This window comes from Nycticebus coucang, chromosome 7 (assembly GCF_027406575.1).
Source record: "Nycticebus coucang isolate mNycCou1 chromosome 7, mNycCou1.pri, whole genome shotgun sequence".
NCBI lineage: Eukaryota > Metazoa > Chordata > Mammalia > Primates > Lorisidae > Nycticebus > Nycticebus coucang.
Window position 1 is genome coordinate 48,399,871 of NC_069786.1, and position 15,839 is coordinate 48,415,709.

Sequence of the window (15,839 nt, forward strand, 5' to 3'; positions counted from 1 at the left end):
CAAAAGTAAACTCACTCAGAAACTTTTGATCAAACTCCAACTTCCACAGTGGCGAAAGGATTAAAAATGTCCATTGGACCTTCAAAAAACTCGACACCCCAAATTTTAACAGACTTATCCATATTCTCCATTAATGTGAATGGCTTAAGCTGTCCTCTAAAGAGGCACAGGTTAGCTGACTGGATACAAAAACTCAGGCCAGATATTTGTTGCATACAAGAGTCACATCTTGCCTTAAAAGACAAATGTAGACTCAGGGTGAAAGGATGGTCATCCATATTTCAGGCAAATGGTAACCAGAAAAAAGCAGGTGTTGCAATTCTATTTGCAGACACAATAGGCTTTAAACCAATAAAAGTAAGGAAGGATAAGAACGATCACTTCATATTTGTTAAGGGTAATACTTAATATGATGAGATTTCACTTATTAATATTTATACACCCAACCAGAATGCACCTTAATTTATAAGAGAAACTCTAACAGACATGAGCAACTTGATTTCCTCCAGCTCCATAATAGTCAGAGATTTCAACACTCTTTTGGCAGTGTTGGATTGATCCTCCAATAAGAAGCTGAGCAAAGACATTTTAGATTTAAATCTAACCATCCAACATTTGGATTTAGCAGACATCTACAGAACATTTCATCCCAACAAAACTGAATACACATACTTCTCATTAGCCCACGAAGCATACTCCAAAATCAATCACATCTTAGGTCACAAGTCTAACCTCAGTAAATTTAAAGGAATAGAAATTATTCCTTGCATCTTCTCAGACCACCATGGAATAAAAGTTGAGCTCAGTAACAACAGGAATCTGCATACTTACACAAAAACATGGAAGTTAAATAACCTTATGCTGAATGATAGCTGGGTCAGAGATGAGATCAAGAAGGTAATTGCCAAATTTTTGGAACAAAATGACAATGAAGACACAAATTATCAGAACCTCTGGGATACCGCAAAGGCAGTCCTAAGAGGGAAATTTATAGCACTGCAAGCCTTCCTCAAGAGAACGGAAAGAAAGGAAGTTAACAACTTAATGGGACATCTCAAACAACTGGAAAAGGAAGAACATTCCAACCCAAAACCCAGTAGAAGAAAAGAAATAACCAAAATTAGAGCAGAATTAAATGAAATTGAAAACAAAAGAATTATACAATAGAATAATAAATCAAAAAAGTTGGTTTTTTGAAAAGGTCAATAAAATAGATAAACCTTTGGCCAACATAACCAGGAAAAAAAGAGTAAAATCTCTAATCTCATCAATCAGAAATGACAAGATGAAGTAATAACAGACTTCGCAGAAATTCAAAAAATCCTTAATGAATATTACAAGAAAATTTATTCTCAGAATTATGAAAATCTGAAGGAAATTGACCAATACTTGGAAGCACATCGCCTTCCAATATTAGCCAGCATCAAGTGGAAATGTTGAATAGGCCAATATCAAGTTCTGAAATATCATCAACGATATAAAATCTCCCTAAAAAGAAAAGCCCAGGACCAGATGGCTTCACATCAGAATTCTACCAAACCTTTAAAGAGGAACTAGTACCTATATTTCTCAACCTGTTCCAAAATGTAGAAAAAGTAGAAAGACTACTACTACGTTCTGTGAAGCAAACATCACCCTGATCCCCAAACCAGGAAAAAACCCAACAAGAAAAGAAAATTATAGACCAATTTCACTAATGAATATGGATGCAAAAATATTCAACAAGATCCTAACAAACAGAATCCAGCAACATATCAAACAAATTATACATCATGACCAAGTCGGTTTTATTCCAGGCTCTCAAGGCTAGTTCAATACACATAAATCTATAAGTATAATTTAACACATAAACAAATTAAAAAACAAAGACCATGTGATTCTCTTAATTGATGCAGAAAAAGCTTTTGATAATATCCAGCATCCCTTCATGATCAGAACACTTAAGAAAATTGGTTTAGGAGGGGTGGAGCAAGATGGCAGCCAAGTAACAGCTTCCTTGCATCTGGGCACCGTGAGTCTGGGGAGATAGGACTCCAGGCATCTCCGGCTGGTGGGAACTGCCTAGCATCACTCCTATGAGGATACAGGGAGTCAGCGAGAGACTTCTGGACCCCAAGAGGAGGACTAAAACGTGGAAAACAGGCAAGTGGTCGCATGTGTTCAATCTGTCTAAACCCGCCCACAACTGTAAGTTCAGTAGCAGCGAGACTGCAAACCAGAAAGGCCTTACCTGTGAACTGTTTTGATGTCCTTGGACTTGGCACTGAGTTGAACTGCCCTGGGGAAGGCCTGAGCGGGAGTGCGGAGAACTTTGGCTGTTGTCTAGTGCCCCAGTCTGAGCCGCTGAGCCAGACGGAGCTAATAGTGTTTGGTGGTGGGTCACACGGAACCATTGCCAGTGATCTGCCCTGGCAAGCTCCGCCCTCAGGGTCGCAGAGCTAGAAACGGGTGGGAGCTTGTAACCCAGCAACCAAGTAGCCTAAGGGTGCGGTCTGAGCCGCCTTGCAGCCCTAACCCTCAGGGGCAGAGTGAGACCGGTTTTGGCACACTGGGTAAGTGGATAGCCACTTCAGCAGTGATTGCAGCGAGAAAGCTGGGAAAGCTTCTGCTCAGCAAGTTTACAAGTTCAAAGTGCCTTTTAAGTGGGCTGAAGAGAGATTTAGGGTGTCTACCTGCTGGGGTTTGAGAAATCAGCAGCCTCCAGTCGTATCAGAACTGTGACTAACATCTCATACCCCAGAAGACCATGTGTTGCCCAGACAATATTCAATAACATATACAAACTGCTTTGTTTTTGGTTGTGTATTTTTTTCTTTTTTTTTGTTTGTTTGGTTTTTTTTTGTTTGTTTATTTTGACGTTGTTGATGTTCTTTTGTTTTTTAATTTCAATCTTTTCCATACAGATCCCTTTTTCTTTCTCAATTTTTCTAGTTTAATTATAATTTCCCATTGCTGCCTTTTTTAATAACTACAACTTCATTATTGCTAGTGTTTCTACACCTGTCATTAGGTTTTTCACCCAATTGTATCCCCGTAAAGTTTTCTGTTTGCTTGTTTTGGTTTGATTTATAGCATTTTTGTCTTTCCTCTCTACTTGGTGGAGGTGGGGTACTGTGTCTGATCAGGTTAGCAAAGAGCTTGCTGACATCAAGGGAACCACCCAACTGGGCACCCCCAGAAGGTGGGTATTTTTAAGGTTGTGTCAAAGTACCCAACTGTACACCTATATTGCCCTGTCTCCCTCTTTCTGTACCTCTCTTCTTTTTGTCAATATTCCTTATCCCCCCCCCTCCTTTCTCTATCTTTCTATTTTTTCTTATCACTCAGTCATCCTTTCTTTCATCCCTTTTTTGCTCCTCAACCTTCTCACCCTTCTGGTCCTGTAACCCTTAGTCCACAGACAGGAGAACTTAAAGAGCAAGAGGAAGTGAAAGGAAAATTAGGGCAAGGAAAGAGATAAAAGAAATCACTCATGAGGAAGAATCAGCAGAAAACTCCAGGCAACATGAACCAGTCCAGAACAACCCCGCCAAGGGACCATGAGGTAGCTACTGCAGAGGATTCCACCTATACAGAAATGTTAGGAATGACAGAAAGGGAATTTAGAATACACATGTTGAAAACAATGAAAGAAATGATGGAAACAATGAAGGAAACTGCTAATAAAGTGGAAAATAACCAAAAGGAAATCCAAAAACAGAATCAAATCAGAGATGAACGATATGAAGAATATACAAAGGATATAGCAGAGCTGAAGGAAATGAAACAGTCAATCAGGGAACTTAAAGATGCAATGGAAAGTATCAGCAACAGGTTAGACCATGCAGAAGAAAGAATTTCAGAGGTAGAAGACAAAGTTTTTGAGATAACTCAGATAGTCAAAGAGGCAGAAAAGAAGAGAGAGAAAGCAGAACGTTCACTGTCAGAATTATGGGACTTTATGAAGCGTTCCAACATACGAGTTATAGGAATTCCAGAAGGGGAAGAAGAATGCCCCAGAGAAATGGAAGCCATACTAGAGAAGATTATAAAAGAAAATTTCCCAAACATCACCAAAGATTCTGACACACTGCTTTCAGAGGGATATCGGACCCCAGGTCACCTCAACTCTAACCGAGCTTCTCCAAGACACATTGTGATGAACCTGTCCAAAGTCAAGACCAAAGAAAAGATTCTGCAAGCTGCCAGGAGTAAGCGCCAGTTGACCTACAGGGGCAAATCCATCAGAGTGACCGCAGACTTCTCTTAAGAAACTTTCCAAGCAAGAAGACAATGGGCATCTACCTCTAATCTACTTGAACAGAACAATTTTCAGCCCAGAATTCTGTACCCTTCTAAGCTAAGCTTCAAAATTGACGGAGAAATCAAATCATTTACGGATATATAAACATTGAGGAAATTTGCCACAACAAGACCGGCTCTACAGGAAATACTTCAACCTGTTCTGCACACTGACCACCACAATGGATCAGCAGCAAAGTAAGAACTCAGAAATCAAAGGACAGAACCTAACTTCCACACTGATGCAAAAGATAAAACTAAGCAATGGACTCTCACCAAATAAGACGAATAGAATACTACCACACTTATCAATTATCTCCATAAATGTTAATGGCTTGAATTCCCCACTGAAGAGACATAGATTGGCTGACTGGATTAAAAAACACAAGCCATCCATTTGCTGTCTGCAAGAAACACACCTGGCTTCAAAAGACAAATTAAAGCTCCGAGTCAAGGGTTGGAAGACAATTTTTCAGGCAAATGGAATTCAGAAGAAAAGAGGAGTTGCAATCTTATTTTCAGATACATGTGGATTTAAAGCAACTAAAGTCAAAAAAGACAAAGATGGTCACTTTATATTGGTCAAGGGAAAAATACAACAAGAAGACATTTCAATTCCAAATATTTATACATCCAATTTAAATGCTCCCAGATTCTTGAAGCAGACCTTACTCAGTCTGAGCAATATGATATCTGATAATACCATCATAACAGGGGACTTTAACACACCTCTTACAGAGCTGGACAGATCCTCTAAACAGAAATTAAACAAAGATATAAGAGATTTAAATGAGACCCTAGAACAACTATGCTTAATAGATGCATATAGAACACTCCACCCCAAAGACAAAGAATATACGTTCTTCTCATCACCCCATGGAACATTCTCCAAAATTGATCATATCCTGGGACACAAAACAAATATCAACAGAATCAAAAGAATTGAAATTTTACCTTGTATCTTTTCAGACCATAAGGCACTAAAGGTGGAACTCAACTCTAACAAAAATGCTCGACCCCACCCAAAGGCATGGAAACTAAACAATCTTCTGTTGAATAACAGATGGGTGCAGGAAGAAATAAAACAGGAAATCATTAACTTCCTTGAGCATAACAACAATGAAGACACAAGCTACCAAAACCTGTGAAATACTGCAAAAGCAGTTTTGAGAGGAAAATTCATCGCTTTAGATGCCTACATTCGTAAAACAGAAAGACAGCACATCAACAATCTCACAAGAGATCTTATGGAATTGGAAAAAGAAGAACAATCTAAGCCTAAACTCAGTAGAAGAAAAGAAATATCCAAAATCAAATCAGAGATCAATGAAATTGAAAACAAAAGAATCATTCAGAAAATTAATGAAACAAGGAGTTGGTTTTTTGAAAAAATAAATAAAATAGATAAACCATTGGCCAGACTAACTAGAAATAGAAAAGTAAACACTCTAGTAACCTCAATCAGAAATGATAAAGGGGAAATAACAACTGATCCCACAGAGATACAAGAGAGCATCTCTGAATACTACCAGAAACTCTATGCCCAGAAATTTGACAATGTGAAGGAAATGGATCAATGTTTGGAATCACACCCTCTCCTTAGACTTAGAAAGGAAGAAATAGAGCTCCTGAACAGACCAATTTCAAGCACTGAGATCAAAGGAACAATAAAAAAGCTTCCAACTAAAAAATGCCCTGGTCCAGATGGCTTCACTCCAGAATTCTATCAAACCTTCAAGGAAGAGCTTATTCCTGTACTGCAGAAATTATTCCAAAAAACTGAGGAAGAAGGAATCTTCCCCAACACATTCTATGAAGCAAACATCACTCTGATACCAAAACCAGGAAAAGACCCAAACAAAAAGGAGAATTTCAGACCAATCTCACTCATGAACATAGACACAAAAATTCTCAACAAAATCCTAGCCAATAGATTACAGCTTATCATCAAAAAAGTCATTCATTATGATCAAGTAGGCTTCATCCCAGGGACGCAGGGCTGGTTTAACATACGCAAGTCCATAAACGTTATCCACCATATTAACAGAGGCAAAAATAAAGATCACATGATCCTCTCAATAGATGCAGAAAAAGCATTTGATAAAATCCAGCATCCTTTTCTAATTAGAACACTGAAGAGTATAGGCATAGGTGGCACATTTCTAAAACTGATTGAAGCTATCTATGACAAACCCACAGCCAATATTTTACTGAATGGAGTAAAACTGAAAGCTTTTCCTCTTAGAACTGGAACCAGACGAGGTTGTCCTCTGTCACCTTTACTATTCAACGTAGTGCTGCAAGTTCTAGCCAATACAATTAGGCAAGACAAGGAAATAAAGGGAATCCAAATGGGAGCAGAGGAGGACACACTCTCCCTCTTTGCTGACGACCTGATCTTATACTTAGAGAACCCCAAAGACTCAACCACAAGACTCCTAGAAGTCATCAAATAATACAGTAATGTTTCAGGATATGAAATCAATGACACAAGTCAGTAGCCTTTGTATACACCAATAACAGTCAAGATGAGAAGCTAATTAAGGACACAACTCCCTTCACCATAGTTTCAAAGAAAATGAAATACCTAGGAATATACCTAACAAAGGAGGTGAAGGACCTCTATAAAGAAAACTATGAAATCCTCAGAAAGGAAATAGCAGAGGATATTAACAAATGGAAGAACATCCCATGCTCATGGATGGGAAGAATCAACATTGTTAAAATGTCTATGCTTCCCAAAGCAATCTACCTATTCAATGCCATTCCTATCAAAGTACCTACATCGTACTTTCAAGATTTGGAAAAAATGATTCTGCGTTTTGTATGGAACCAGAAAAAACCCCGTATAGCTAAGGCAGTTCTCTGTAACAAAAATAAAGCTGGGGGCATCAGCATACCAGATTTTAGTCTGTACTACAAAGCCATAGTGCTCAAGACAGCATGGTACTGGCACAAAAATAGAGACATAGACACTGGGAATCGAATTTAACACCAAGAAATGAAACTAACGTCTTAGAACCACCTAATCTTCGATAAACCAAACAAGAACCTACCTTGGGGGAAAGACTCCCTATTCAATAAATGGTGTTGGGAGAACTGGATGTCTACATGTAAAAGACTGAAACTGGACCCACACCTTTCCCCACTCACAAAAATTGATTCAAGATGGATAAAGGACTTAAATTTAAGGCATGAAACAATAAAAATCCTCAAAGAAAGCATAGGAAAAACACTGGAAGATATTGGCCTGGGGGAAGACTTCATGAAGAAGACTGCCATGGCAATTGCAACAACAACAAAAATAAACAAATGGGACTTCATTAAACTGAAAAGCTTCTGTACAGCTAAGGAGACAATAACCAAAGCAAAGAGACAACCCACAGAATGGGAAAGGATATTTGCATATTTTCAATCAGACAAAAGGTTGATAACCAGGATCTATAGAGAACTCAAATTAATCCACATGAAAAAAGCCAACAATCCCTTATATCAATGGGCAAGAGACATGAATAGAACTTTCTCTAAAGACGACAGACGAATGGCTAACAAACACATGAAAAAATGTTCATCATCTCTATATATTAGAGAAATGCAAATCAAAACATCCCTGAGATATCATCTAACCCCAGTGAGAATGGCCCATATCACAAAATCTCAAAACTGCAGATGCTGGCGTGGATGTGGAGAGAAGGGAACACTTTTACACTGCTGGTGGGACTTCAAACTAGTACAACCCTTCTGGAAGGAAGTATGGAGAAACCTCAAAGCACTCAAGCTAGACCTCCCATTCGATCCTGCAATCCCATTACTGGGCATCTACCCAGAAGGAAAAAAATCCTTTTATCATAAGGACACTTGTACTAGACTGTTTATTGCAGCTCAATTTACAATCGCCAAAATGTGGAAAGAGCCTAAATGCCCACCAACCCAGGAATGGATTAACAAGCTGTGGTATATGTATACCATGGAATACTATTCAGCCATTAAAAAAAATGGAGACTTTACATCCTTCGTATTAACCTGGATGGAAGTGGAAGACATTATTCTTAGTAAAGCATCACAAGAATGGAAAAGCATGAATCCTATGTACTCAATCTTGATATGAGGACAATTAATGACAATTAAGGTTATGGGGGGGGAAGCAGAAAGAGGGATGGAGGGAGGGGGGTGGGGCCTTAGTGTGTGTCACACTTTATGGGGGCAAGACATAATTGCAAGAGGGACTTTACCTAACAATTGTAATCAGTGTAACTGGCTTATTGTACCCTCAATGAATCCCCAACAATAAAAAAAAAAAAAGGAAAAAAAAAAAAGAAAATTGGTTTAGAAGAGACATTTCTTAAAGTGGTAGAGGCCATCTACAGCAAACCCACAGCCAATATCGTATTGAAGGAGCTAAATTGAAATCATTTCCACTCAGGTGAAGAACCAGACAAGGCTGCCCATGTCTCCACTGCTCTTTAACATTGTAATGGATGTTTTAGCCATCACAATTAGGGAAGAAAAGGCGATCAAGGGTGTCCATACAGGGTTAGAAGAGATCAAACTTTCGCTCTTCGCAGATGATATGATTGTATATCTGGAAAACACCAGGGATTCTGCTACAAAACTCTTAGAAGTGATCAAGGAATACAGTAGCATCTCAGGTTACAAAATCAACATTCATAAATCAGTAGCCTTTATATATACCAACAATACTCAAGCTGAAAAAACAGTTAAGGACTCTATTCTATTCACAGTAGTGCCAAAGAAGATGAAATATTTGGAAGTTTATCTAACAAAGGATGTGAAAGATCTCTGTAAAGAGGACTATGAAACTCTAAGAAAAGAAATAGCTGAAAATGTTAACAAATGGAAACACATATCATGCTTATGGCTGGGAAGAATCAACATTGTTAAAATGTCCATACTACCCAAAGCAATATACAATTTTAATGCAATCCCTATTAAAGCTCCACTGTCATACTTTAAAGATCTTGAAAATATAATATTTCATTTTATATGGAATTAGAAAAAACCTCAAATAGCCAAGACACTTGATCTTAGCCAAAAGGCCGAGAAGCGATCAAACAGCCAAGACATTACTCAGAAATAAAAACAAAGCAGGAGGAATCACGCTACCATACCTCAGACCATACTATAAATTGATAGTGATCAAAACAGCATGGTACTGGCACAAAAACAGAGAAGTAGATGTCTGGAACAGAATAGAGAGGCAAGAGATGAACTCACCTACTTACTGTTATTTGATCTTTGACAAGCCAATTAAAAACATTCAGTGGGGAAAAGATTCCCTATTTAACAAACGGTGCTGGGTGAAGTGGCTGGCAACCTGTAGAAGACTGAAACTGGACCCACACCTTTCACCATTAACTGAGATAGACTCTTAAAGATTTAAACTTAGGACATGAAACTATAAAAATACTGGAAGAGAGTGCAGGGAAAACCCTTTAAGAAATCAGTCTGGACAAGTATTTTATGAGGAGGACCCCCCCGGGCAATTGAAGCAGCTTCAAAAATACACTACTGGGACCTGATCAAACTAAAAAGCTTCTGCACAGCCAAGAACACAGTACGTAGAGCAAGTAAACAGCCTTCAGAATGGGAGAAGATATTTGCAGGTTATGTCTCTGACAAAGGTTTAAGAACCAGAATCCACAGAGAACTGAAATGTATCAGCAAGAAAAGAACAAGTGATCCCATTGCTGGCTGGACAAGGGACTTGAAGAGAAACTTCTCTGAAGAAGACAGGTGCATGGCCTATGGATATATGAAAAAATGCTCATCATTTTTAATCATCAGAGAAATGCAATTCAAAACTACTTTGAGATATCATCTAGCTACAGTAAGATTAGCCCATATCACAAAATCCCAAGACCAGAGATGTTGGCTTGGATGTGGAGAAAAGGGAACACTTCTACACTGCTGGTGGGAATGCAAATTAATATATTCCTTTTGGAAAGATGTGTGGAGAACACTTAGAGATCTAAAAATAGATCTGCCATTCAATCCTATAATTCCTCTACTAGGTATACACCCAGAAGACCAAAAATCACATTATAACAAAGATACTTGTACCAGAATGTTTATTGCAGCCCAATTTATAATTTCTAAGTCATGGAAAAAGCCCAAGTTCACATCAATCCACGAATGGATTAATAAATAGTGGTATATGTACACCATGGAATATTATGCAGCCTTAAAGAAAGATGGAGACTTTACCTCTTTCATGTTTGCATGGATGGAGCCGGAACATATTCTTAGTAAAGTATCTCAAGAATGGAAGATACAGGTGATTGCACTAATGTACACAGCCATGATTTAACAATAAAAAAAAAAAGAATGGAAGAAAAAATATTCAATGTACTCAGTCCTACTATGAAACTAATTTATGGCTTTCACATGAAAACTATAACCCAGTTACAACCTAAGAATTGGGGGAAGGGGGAGAGGGAGGGGAGGGAGGTGGGAGATGGGTGGAGGAAGTGTGATTAGTGGGATTACACCTGCGGTGCATCTTACAAGGGTACATGTGAAACTTAGTAAATGTGGAATATAAATGTCTTAACACAATAACTAAGAAAATGCCAGGAAGGCTATGTTAAGCAGTGTGATGAAAATGTGTCAAACGGTCTATAAAACCAGTGTATGGTGCCCCATGATCACATTAATGTACACAGCTATGATTTCATAATAAAAAAAGAAGAAAAAAAAAAGAAAATCTAATAAGTGCTCTAATTTTAAAGTAATAATAAATCTAATCTTTCCATATATCTGCAATAAGTGTATTATACTATGAAAATATCTATGATTCTATTGTTGACAAAGTCATAAGTACTCTTAATTTTACTGTGACTTATTGCCTACATTCATAGTGAAGGCGTATGCTATATAATTTGTGATAATAAAAATATAATCTTCCTCCCAGGTTCATAGATCTCTGGATCCTTGAAGGATGAAGTATCTCTGCCCTGAAATTACATAGACATTTTTTCTTCTTCATTTGGATACATGGTCCAAAATCTGACAAACTTTGCAAAGTCTTAATAAATTTTGTCAGATGAGGGTGTATTGTTTGGCATATTAAATAGGAGGTGCTTGTATAAGAGTAGTGGACGTTAAAACAGATGTTAGATACACAATGAATAATTGAATGTATCTGAAGATTCAGGTGTGTCGGGGTCCTGCCCCAGGAGCAGGGTCTGCTAAGATCTGTGGAAACTGGCAGCGACCAACTGAAGATATATACAGTTAGAAATGACAGTAAAGAAAGCAACGTTAGACATAGAGTAGAATTAAAAGTGGGAGCTCAGGGGTCCATTGCCCATTTGGGGGATTCTAGCAATGGCCCTGGTGTTTGCTCCTCTCTGCTTTTATTGAAGTCTATTTGCCCAGAGGGTAAGATGAGGGATGGAACAAAGATGCCAGCAGTTTCTCTGATTGAGCGTATCAGCTTCTATAGTTACTATCATTAAACTTAAGGATAGCCTTGAGAAATCTGAAATCTGAGCCTTGTGTTGGGAGTGCCTCCCACTTGAGACACACACATAGATTTCTAGGGAGGAGTTAAACTCCACTAGTTCCCTGTGCAGTAAAACACCACCTGCATTAATCTCCTCTCAGAAATTGGTGACAGGAGAAATTTTCCTCCCATCACCACCACCGAGGCTCTTCCTCTGTGATAAGGGATATAAGCTCTCTGCTCATATCTCGGGGCTCAAGGAACTCCCTTGATCCCTGCACCAGGCAAAGGCAAATCTCCACAATGGGTATCTGCTTTGCCTGTTTATGAGGCAGGAAATGACCCAGTTAATGTGTCTTTCTAGGTCTTTGCCATAGCCTCTTCTATGACCATGTTTGCTCAGAGTGCTCACAGACCCAGCAGGGGTGTTTGTAGGCTATATCCCCAGCAGGCTAGAATTTCAGAAAAGGCAGGAAGCTTGCTAGCAATGGCTAGCTTAAATGTAAATTAGCTGACTTTTCTTTGTTCTGACTCACTCAGCTTACTTTTTAATTTTCCTCATTTTCTGGGGAAATGAATGCCAGGAATGGGGTCTTCAGTCCCCATTCTCCCAGCAAGGTGTGTCATGGGGTGGCTTAGAGAAATTTTCTTTTCTATATTTTAATGGGAATGTCTCAAGTATGGGGACTATGTCTTCCAATGATTTGGTCACAGGTCTTCTCTTTGCTGTGCCTTGTGAAAAGGGCAAGTCACAAAAGGCTCTTCCACAGCTTATTGGTGAGTGGTGTGAGAACTGTGGTGATGAAACTCAGGCTCTGGTATCCATGTGGAGATAAAGCAGTAATCCAGCTTTATCAGCTTCTCCTAATTGGCTTAGAGTAGTGGCTTTCAAAGTTTTTTTTTTTTTTTAAATGAAGGTCTAGAGTAATAAATACATTTTACATTGCTACCTGATACAGTATACACAAACACATAATTGCAGTTTATAGATACACTTGTGACTCTGTTTCAAGGTGATACTTTAATATGTATGACACATCTTATATCTGCTCTTGTATTCTATCTTGATCTATTCTATTCTATCCTTTTATTAAACTATGCTACATTGATTTCATGACCCAACAATGGGTGGACACTCTTAGAAAAGCATGGATTCTGAGGTTTTGAAATTGAATGTATTACATTGTAAAGACACTATAATCCTCTTTCCACAGAATGAATGCAATATTTCTCTTTTCCCATTGATTGCGGGATGTCTTCTTCTTTTTTTTTTTTTTTTTTTTTTTGCAGTTTTTGGCCGGGGCTGGGTTTGAACCCACCACCTCTGGCATATGGGACCAGCGCCCTCCTCCTTTGAGGTAAAGGTGCTGCCCTAAGCACGAAGTCTTTTTTTTTTTTTAGTGACAGAGTCTCACTTTGTTGCCGTCGGTAGAGTGCTGTTGCGTCACAGCTCACAGCAACCTCCAGCTTTTAGTGACAGAGTCTCACTTTGTTGCCGTCGGTAGAGTGCTGTTGCGTCACAGCTCACAGCAACCTCCAGCTCTTGGGCTTAGGTGATTCTCTTGCCTCAGCCTCCTGAGTAGCTGGGACTACATGGGATGTCTTCTTTACAATTTTTGTCTTCACTTAGCCCGTAGAAGGTGTGCCAGTAGTCCATGTGCAGAGTCTGTGCTTTCTCTGAAACTGCATTTTGATGCAATAACTGTGTCTTTTGTGCCTCTTGGTAGTGAGCAGCTCTTCAGTCACTTGCATTTGTTGTGGCATCAGCGTGGACTCCGTAAGCCTTTTGCCCTCTTGTTGTTGTGTGCCTGTTTTCCCATCTCTCTATTTATAGGAAGTAAGAGCCACTTGCCTTGGGATGCTATGACTTATCTTTTGTGATTGGAGCACTCCTCCTTTTCATACTTCCTACACAACCAAGTCACATCTCATGGAACCAGTTGTCTTGATGGTGCTGTACAATTGTGTATTCCCTAATGGTGTATTGGGCTGGCAGCTACTGCCATATGGATTGTGCTGGGAAGGGAGGTTCTCTGCCTTGGGGACAGAAATGGAGATCAAAGATCTCAAATGAGGAAGGAATGAGAACAACGTCAGTGAACATTATTTTGTCCATCAGTGTCAGAGAATTAATTTCCACTGGGGAATCCCTCACTGGGCACTGAAGCTGTCTGCCCCTAGGAAATGTGTAGGAAAGCTGTTTCTGGTTTCTTATTCACAGAATACTTAACCTGTGGTTAGTCCAAGGAAGTATTCTTAGAAAACTTATCAGCTCAGAGGTTTTTGGATATGCAAAGCTGCTGTTAGTTCTAGTCCATGAGCACAAAGAGGCCCAAGAAGACACAATGTTTACAGGTAATTTGGTTGCCTTTTGTTTTATTTTTAAAAATTTTTACTATACAATTCACCTATTTGGACCCTTGAGATCTATTCAGATCCTTTCTCAATTCAGTAATTAGAGAACAACCATAATATGCCATATAACTAAGTTATCTGTAATGTTATCACCCATATCATTTGACTTTAATTTTTAAAAAATATACTCTATTTAGCTTAGCTCCCACTGAAACATATTTTAAAATCTAATCATCTCTGTGAGTGGAGAAAACCGTGTGCCTGTTTTTTTTTTTAATATCTCAGAGGTTTGATTAATAGGGCTTAGGCCATTAGACTGAACCTGGAGGAAGTCTGGACTGAAGGTGAATGGTATTCATTCAGTGGTCATCAGGAATTTGCTTTCCAGGCCGGTGAAGTTAACTGAGTATTGGAAATGAACAACCAGTGTAACAGCCTGATATCTATGGCATTACTAATGGTTGGTATCTACTGGGAAGCCAGTGAGTAGTTGTGGTAACTATTATTATCCTCATCTATTGTTTATTTAGAGACTCCTCAACTGGGATCAGGGCTTTTTTAACTATGAAGTCATGAGAGTGCCTCAGGGGATTTCAACCTACAGATGGACATTGTGAGTAAAAGCAAACTTTTAAAAATAATATATGGAGTGTGGCAGCTGAGAAGGAAGTCAAATAGAATCAAGGCAAATACCCTTTATTTCACTGTAGTAGAAAGAAAACTTTACTAAGAGCCCCACAAGGCAGAACCCTTGGATTATGGCAGAACTTATCTCATGAGTTTGTGCTACATTGAGTAATTACTGGGCCCTGTACACATTTAGATATTCAATAATGTGTAGATGCTCTGAGAGGTTCAGATTGCTCCTAGGTTTGCTATTAATAATATGTCAAAATCGTTCAGAGATGGTTTTAAGATTTGAGGAAAAAGGGAAGGAGAGAAAAGTTGGAGTTTTAGTTGATGTTACAGGTTGGATTCCGGAAACTTAGCTGGTGTTACAGATCAGTTCTCCCAAAACAATGCTAAGATGTCATTTGGTGTCTAGGATATTTTTTAAGGATTGGCAACCTTGGAAGAGAGAAAGACAGGAGAGGGAGAAGTTGCAATGTGATACAAACACATAGTCCTGAAAAAACTATGGCCAGCACCAGGGGGTGCTCTGGAGCACATTCAGCCAGTCAGACTATTTCACATAAAGCTGGAAAGCTGGAATTACAGCATGTTTCTGCTTCCATTTGCCTCCCTCAGCTACCGATTGATGGCTGCCTTTTCATGGTGTGTCCGTGGGTAAGGTGGCTTTCTGCAGCTAAGGCAAACTCAGAAGTAGCTGACCCGTGGGACAATACATACTACCCCTTGAAGAGGATCTGGAGGGCACATGTCCAGGTCCACTATAGCAAGTAATTGACAGAATTGAAGTTGAATTTGAGTTCTACTGATTCCCAAGCTAATGATTATTTTTTAATTCCTTCAATTTAAAAATATCTATTGAAGACTATTTTAGGTGTCAAGGATTCAGGATTGAAAAAAATCCCCAATTCTTAGAGAATTGTGTTGTAGTGTAAGTTATTTAAAAAAAGTAAAATACACAACACGTTGGACAATGATAAATGCTACAGGAAAAATAAAACATGAAATGCGGAAAAGACTGTGTGTTTGTGTGTATGTAGGATAGAGAATAGGACAGAGGGTATTTTGATTAAAGTTAGAATGATAAGAGAAGGAATCACAAAAGAGA

General features: G+C 38.8%; 1 pseudogene; it reads right to left on the reverse strand.

Annotated features, from left to right (window-relative positions):
* Positions 1 to 9,216: 9,216 nt before the first annotated feature.
* Positions 9,217 to 9,350, reverse strand: LOC128591119 (uncharacterized; annotated as a pseudogene).
* Positions 9,351 to 15,839: the final 6,489 nt, after the last annotated feature.